The sequence below is a fragment of the Ziziphus jujuba genome, chromosome 9, assembly GCF_031755915.1.
Source record: "Ziziphus jujuba cultivar Dongzao chromosome 9, ASM3175591v1".
NCBI classification, from domain to species: domain Eukaryota; kingdom Viridiplantae; phylum Streptophyta; class Magnoliopsida; order Rosales; family Rhamnaceae; genus Ziziphus; species Ziziphus jujuba.
Window position 1 is genome coordinate 29199324 of NC_083387.1, and position 7337 is coordinate 29206660.

Genomic DNA, 7337 nt, shown 5'->3' on the forward strand with positions numbered 1-7337 from the left:
TTCCTTTTTTAAAATCATCATCATAACTTCATCGCATAATTCCATCAATTTCACCATAAGTAAATCAATCCCAAAATATTCGATGCGTAAATATTTTCTTCAACATAATTTTAAAACAATAATTTAACCTCAAGGTCCAAGATAAAAGGAAATTCCGATAAATCACATAAAAATTCAAATTTTCATAAATTCATAGAAATATATTTTTATTAATTAAAATAAACTCACAAATAAATTCCACAATAATCAAATAATATTAAATTCACAATTCCTTTAAATATCAAATTTTCATAGAATCTAGATTTCCATAATCTGTCAAAAATCATACATTTCAAATTATTCAAATATTGGCATCAAAATTTAATTCACAATTTATCAAATAATCAACATAGAATAAAAACATTCAAATATTAAAATATCCCAAAATATAATTAATTTAACACCCGAAAATAATTTTGAAGGTGCGTCACTCACCTTGGGCATGCATGTCAATCAAGATCCTCCATAGGATCCATCTCTTGACCCACACGTGCACCTCAAATATCAACATTGCACACAATCAAATATATTAATATTTTAATCAGGTAATTCACAAACGAGCACCCCAGGAGCAAACACAAACGACAACCAAAATTTACGAATGATATACCGAATCGAAGCTTGTGAAGTGAGGATTACAGATCTAGTCTTACTTTCTGGAGATCGGACTCATGGTGGCCGAAATCTCACCCGGAAAGCTCTCGGGTTTGAGGCCTTCGATTCTCACAATTCGTTAAGAATTGAGGAAAGTGGTCACTAGATTTAGGTCCAAGGGGTCGGAATTAATGGAAAAAGGGTGGGCGGTATGACTAAGAACTCACCATAATTGGCTTTTCAGACAAATTGCCGTGGTCACGGGAAACCGTCACCCCCGGCGGCGCGTCCGGTGACCACTGGCCCTGATTTTTGGAGGAAAGGTAGATCGAAGAACGGGTGAACAGATGGGATCGGCGGTGAGGCAAACAGAGGCCGATTGGGGAAGAAATCGGGGTTGAAAGGAATCGATGCGGCCTCCAAAAAAAGCCCCGATCCGAGTGTGTCGACGGTCGATTGGCCGTGGGATTTGGTGGGCTAGCCGGAAATGAGGAGGCGAAGGTGGCGGGGTGGCGCGTGTACGAAAACAATGGCCGGTGGTGGTGGTCTCTCCTCTCTCTTTCTTTCTCCTCCCCTCTTTCTCTCTCTTCCCCCCAGCCCACATGTGTTTTGACCAAAATAAAAGCCACCCATGGGTGACACTATTTACTCACAGGATTGGCTGAAAACATGACACATGGCACATACTGTTCACTCAAGTCAAAATATATTAAAATATTATGGTATTCGGAAAATTGTACAGGTCCATAACTTTCAAATCACATGTCCAAATCGGGCGTGCCGCTAGTCTATGAACTCGTATCAATGAATACTTTACAACCATGCATGAGTCAAAGCTCAACTTTGCACGAACAAAAATCAACTCCGGCATGCCTTGGATAGTTTGGACCTCAATTTGTCTTGCTCGTAACATTCAAACGGTAACTCCATTTTTTATGTGCTACTAGTCTATGATCTCAGGTCGATGTGTACTTCGTAACAGTGCCTCAGTCAATTCAAAATTCTATCCGGAACAAAAAGTCAAAATTTTGACCCACTCGGTCAACAGTCAATCTCGAACAACGTGCAAAAATTCCGATGTACTTCGGGACGGGATGTTACATGGAGGATGAATAATATTTACATTGTTTGAATCATGTAGTTTAACATTGTTTGAATCATGTACTCCGCATAAAATATTTTGCACTCATCAATAATATTCTCATTATTATTATTATTAGTATTATTTTTTCATACATTCTTTTAAGATTTCAAAAATACATTTTTAAATTTCAGTTATGAAAGTAATCCAAATATTATAAATAACTATATTAATAAAAAAATCCAACAAAACATTCTCTTTAATAAAAGACTAACTATATATATTAATATAATCTCTTAACAATTCGTTCGATCAAATAAAATTGTGATCCTGTTCTAACTGCCCCATTCTCTTGGAAGTATTCCATTCTATCCCTTGTCAATAGCATTGATCTATCCAATAATAAGTTATCAGGGAAGATCCCTTTTGAGCTACCAAAACTCCAAAAACTACAAACTTTGAATTTATTGACAAATCATTTGACAGGGAAGATTCCAAAAACCATGGGTAACTTGATAATTTTCAAAGACTTGATGATCCATCAATCTATCAAGGCAATGTTGGCCTCTGCGGAAGGCCTTCGCAAAATGATTGTCCAAGCAGCAGCCAACATGCAGCAAGAGGAAAGAAAGAAGAGAAACAAGGTGATGCTTATGAGACGATAGGCTTCTTCATCAGCATGTCATGATGATTAAGCTTTGCCTATGGGGTTCTTGGGTGTTTTAGGTAGTTTGATCATAAAGAAATCTTGGAGACATGCCTACTTTGGCTTTTCTGAAAGACATGTAAACGGAGGAGTCGGTTTGCTTTTTGCATGAATGATAATTAGTGCCAGGCTGCCTTATTTTATTTTTTTATTTTTTTTTCTTTTTCAAATTGTGTTGTTGTAATAATTGTTCTATCCTATAAAGTGTACCAAGGAATTTCAGAAAACTTTGATGGAGAGAATTAAAGCAACTTGCAAGTTCAATCAAGTTTTGTATTTTCCATCTTTTCTTTTCACTTTACAAGAATAACTAAGGTCAAATATTTTTTTTAAAATTATTAATTCTTTGCCGAATTAAATCAAATTAGAATCGTATGATAAAATGCGAGATGTTTTGGAAGTAGATTCATCAAATAATAGTCAGTTACTATTTTAAGATGTTATGGTGCCCTATGGAAAGGAAAAGATTTGACATAGAAACCATGGTTTTCTCTTTTGGGCTTAAGATGACCAAAAAGCTTCCAGTACTAACAAACTATTTGGTTTGGAACATTTATGGGTCTATTCATATAAATATCACTGCACAATAATTTGTAAAGCTTAACTTTATGATATATCATATCACTTTGAATTTTTTTTTTTTTTTTTTTTGTACAAAAAAAAAAAGAAAAAGAAAAAGACCAGAAATGCTAAATGTGTATGAAAAGGAAAAAGGCTTTGAGTGCATTCATCCTACGAGACGCCTTAGGGGAATTTGGCCCTATACCCTTATTTTAAACACCTTAGTGAAAAATACCCCTGCCTTTTAAAACTTTTTTCATCTACCCATCTTTTTTTCATTATTCCAACTTTATCCTTACTCTGTAAACCACGTGCAATTTCTTTCTCTCACTGATCAATATCTCACCTACCATATTCCACATCCAGACAGAGCTTTTACAGCTTTAGCAGCTCACCTCTTCTTCTCTACTGCTTGTCTTCTACTGATGTTCTTCCCTAACATCTGTCTACAACCAATCAGCTCCCTCTGGCTGTAATCAGCGATATTTACCTTCTAGACTTCGTGGATCCGTCTGGATTTGTTCAGGAAATCTCTTCCAAGGTCAGCAGAGTGGTGGTTTCAAATCACTACAAGACCGCAGTAGATTGCAGTGAGAGTTCTTGTTCAGTTGGTGAGAATGTGGAGAGGGTTATTGGCATCCGGAGGAGTGGAGCTACTGTTGTTTTGGATTATTTCAAGGAAAGAGCTGGTAGTGGTCTAAAAGATTTGAATTTTGTTTCGATGGGGGTTTGATCTTTGAATCCATCTTCGTTCAAGCAGGTAATTTGTTTTTATCGGTTTATTGAATTTTTATTTTATTTTATTTTATCTTTTAAAGCTGTAAAGCTATAAAATTCTCTCTTTATTTGCGTGTATAAGGCTTTTGCATTTGCTTTTTTTGAATTTGGAGGATGTAATTAGTCAAGCATCAACCGGCTTATCCTAGAAGCAGGAATGATTCTCTCGGCCAATCGTATGAGATTGCTCTTGTGGCTGGAGCATTTGGAGATTGCCTGGCATAGTCAATATATCCTTCTCTCTCTCCAAACACGGGTCATTTTTATATATGTTCTTGTACTTATTTGCCCCAGCGTATAGAGGTATTCTGTTAGGTAGAAGTGAATCGATGACTGAATTCTTAGTGTACAGTCATGTCAAGTTTATACATTTGTTTATGTTAGATTTGTCCTTCTATAAGTAGGCTATGAAAGCTGATTCTGTATTGGAGTTGAAGAGTGAACTTGGACATAAATTAGCCAACAAAAGCTGTAATCTAAAGTTGAGGTGTTGAGGTATGCAACTATCTACCTATAAATATGATTGTCAATGTATTTGTAGCATATTTTCCTTTTTCTTGTTTAACATTCATTGATTAGACATTTTTTTTTTATGTTATTAGTTGACTTCAATTTATCCATAGAAAATAAGTAGGCTTGGAGTGTACGTTAGTTTCAATCTAGTCTAAAGTTGTTATTTTGCTAGATGCACTAATAGTTGTTGACATGTTGTGGGCCTGAGGCAACTTAAGGACTTAAATGACATTGATGATTACAATAGCTTCACATTTCATTGGAGAGATTTCTTTTCTTGAAGAATTTCTGTTCTTTTCTCCTTTGAATGCATTGATTATTGGCTCGCCACATTTAAGCATTTACATGCCAGTTTTCTCGTAATTATAATTCCTATGGAAAAGCAATGTTGAGGACCAAAACTGGTAAGTATGGTGTTAATTGCTTAGGATATTCTTTCTAGAGTTATAATGTGGTAGATTGTTCTTTTCTCCAGTAATATATATTCATGCAATAGAGAAATCATACCTTAGTTCTCTCTGATAAATTGGATAAGCCCTTTTGTCAGAGTAAATAATAGTCAGTCACTGGGCATTGGAAATCACTTCAACTCTATGATGATGTGGTTCAGATAATACACCTAATCTTTTCCTTGGTTAAGGATTGAATGCCAATACTTCTGTAGATTTGTGTTCCTACTTTCTTTTGATTATCTTTGAAGTGTCACAACTAAAAATGCCTCTAGTGTCACAACTAAAGGACTATAGGGGGTCACAGAATAATATAAGAATAGCTGCCAACCAAAAAAGTCTTTATGAACAAGCCACTAAAGAAGTGAATTTAATAGCTCTTATGAAAGCTCCAATTTTTAAGTACTACATTATCAGAACGTCCCATGTAGAAGAATTCAAGCATATTCTCACCGTTAAAGGGTATAGAAGAATTCTAGCATAGTCTCACCATTAAAGGATACAGAACACGCTTCCATCTTACAATACAGAGTTTAAAAGAACAGTGGCTGACCTGGTGAAGACACAGATGGTGATCATTGAGGATTTATTCATGGGTCAACCGTGAGGCCATTGACCACTTTTGCTTGTTGATGGCTAATGCCACTTGTTTGGTATTGAATTGTAGTTAATTGACTAGAACAAATTGCTGGAGAAGCCTTGCAGTTTGTCTTAGTCATTTCCTGTTCTAAGTGTCTTTTTTTTTTTTTTTTTTTGGTTGATACTTAAGTGTCTTGTTTTGTATCTATTTAATTGGCTTCATATGCAGAGTTAGGTCCACTCTCTAATACCTTAAAAGTTTGTCAAATTAATGGCAAGGCTACCGTAGCCTAAAACCAGAATGTCCACTAACAACAATGTTAGACCAGAGAGTTGATAGAGAGAGGGATGAAAAAAAGATAATGCAAAGGCTAATTAATTATGGGATGGCTATGCTTTAATAATAGTGATGATGAGTTTTAAATAATATGTGTGAAAATTTAATGGAAATTTGGAAGAGGAGCACTATGATATGTAATTTCCTTTGTTAATTTATTTCTCTTTATATGGTTTGGAGAATCAACCAACCAAAAAGTTGGCGGCCCAGGTGACTCATAGCTCCCCTCTTGCCGATACCAATACTCTTCAAATTCGATATCCTTTTGTAGTGACCCTTTGATAGGGTCTTTATAAGCCTTTGTTGACCACCCTTATCGCAATGACTAGAGTATATTTAATATAGACTTTTGAATATTTTTATGAACTTTTTTTAAGTGATTACTTTTGCAAACTTCATGAAATTCTATTTGGAAAAAGTACTTTTTTATTATAAATTTTTATGTTATTGCATAATTCTAATTTTAGCAATATATTTAGTTTAAATGTAATGACCTTGATTTATTTATTACTTATGGTTCCTAGGCTTTTATGAAGTTTTCTTATGAAGTTCTTATGCCACAATCTGATTTTTGCTACTGGAGCTACAGCTAGGTGGGGGTGTGTGTGTGCGTGTGTGTGTGTGTTTTTCTTCTTCTTTTTTCCCCCTTTGAAAGAAAAATGTAGAAACAGGCGTGTAAAATGTTTGAGGTCTAGGCCTTTTTATCCAAGCTTGAGATATCCTTTGATTTACTGGGTTTGTGAATGGGAAAGTTTTGTTGTTTAGTCTATTGGTGTGGTCCCCCTCCTTCCCTGCTCTATTATTATTATTATTTCTATAGGCTTATTAATTTCATACCCAAGAAAAACATATTTAGGGTAGGTTTGACATGGACTGATCATCTCCTCTAGAGTTGAAGGTGATGGTATGTGATATAAAAACCACATGAAAAAAATTACCGTTGTAGAGGTCAGAAGCCAAGTTGCTTTCATGAGTTGAGTTAATTAAACTTGTCAGCGCCTTGCTGTAGAAATTGTTGCAAATATATGACAGGCTTGTTGCCTTGTTAATGATTTTCAAGTTGATATTTCTATAACTATATCAAAATGGTTTGTATAAGTCCTTATATTATTATTGGTTTACGGGGATCATTTAAATCTTGTTAAAATGTTTAAGAAGCAACTAGTAATGTTTTTACATAGAAATCTTTTTCTAGGCTCAGCAGACAGAACTGTGAAATTCTGGGATTTTGAAACCTTCGAACTGATTGGATATACAAGCCTCGGAGTCACCGCATTCGATGTCTACTTGGTGAGTGAGCAGGTCTGCAGCCGAAGAGAGCTTGGGAGAGAGAAGAGAAAGAGAGAGAGAGCAGGTCTGCAGCTGGTGTTCTTTCTTATATTTTTTATCATTAAAGAATGTTGCACTCAACATGTTCTATGGTGTAATACATTGTTAAAAAATAATTGTAAATTTGGATGATTTGTGAAAGAAAAATTTAAACGCAATTTTGATGATAATTAAAAATATCCTCACCTTAAAAGCATATATGGTCCGGTATTCCCTTGTTCCCTATATTGTTTATGTTCTTTATCTCTCATCTAGTGGAAACTAGTCGAGCTCCATTTGATTTCCCAGAAGCAGAATCTAAATCTGAATCAGTTGTAGGCTATAATGTGAATGCAATTTTTCCTAAGTCTTTCTTATGCTTACAAGAGGAGA

General features: G+C 35.1%; 1 long non-coding RNA gene across 2 annotated transcripts; it reads left to right on the top strand.

The window, feature by feature from the left end:
* The first annotated feature begins 3098 nt into the window (after positions 1–3098).
* On the top strand, positions 3099–7161 carry LOC112492926 (uncharacterized). Of its 2 annotated transcripts, none has more exons than XR_009634096.1 (2): positions 3099–3741; positions 3841–7161. It is a non-coding gene; the product is annotated as an uncharacterized LOC112492926 (long non-coding RNA). The 2 variants fall into 2 exon arrangements; XR_009634097.1 differs by having other exon boundaries at positions 3872–7161.
* Positions 7162–7337: the final 176 nt, after the last annotated feature.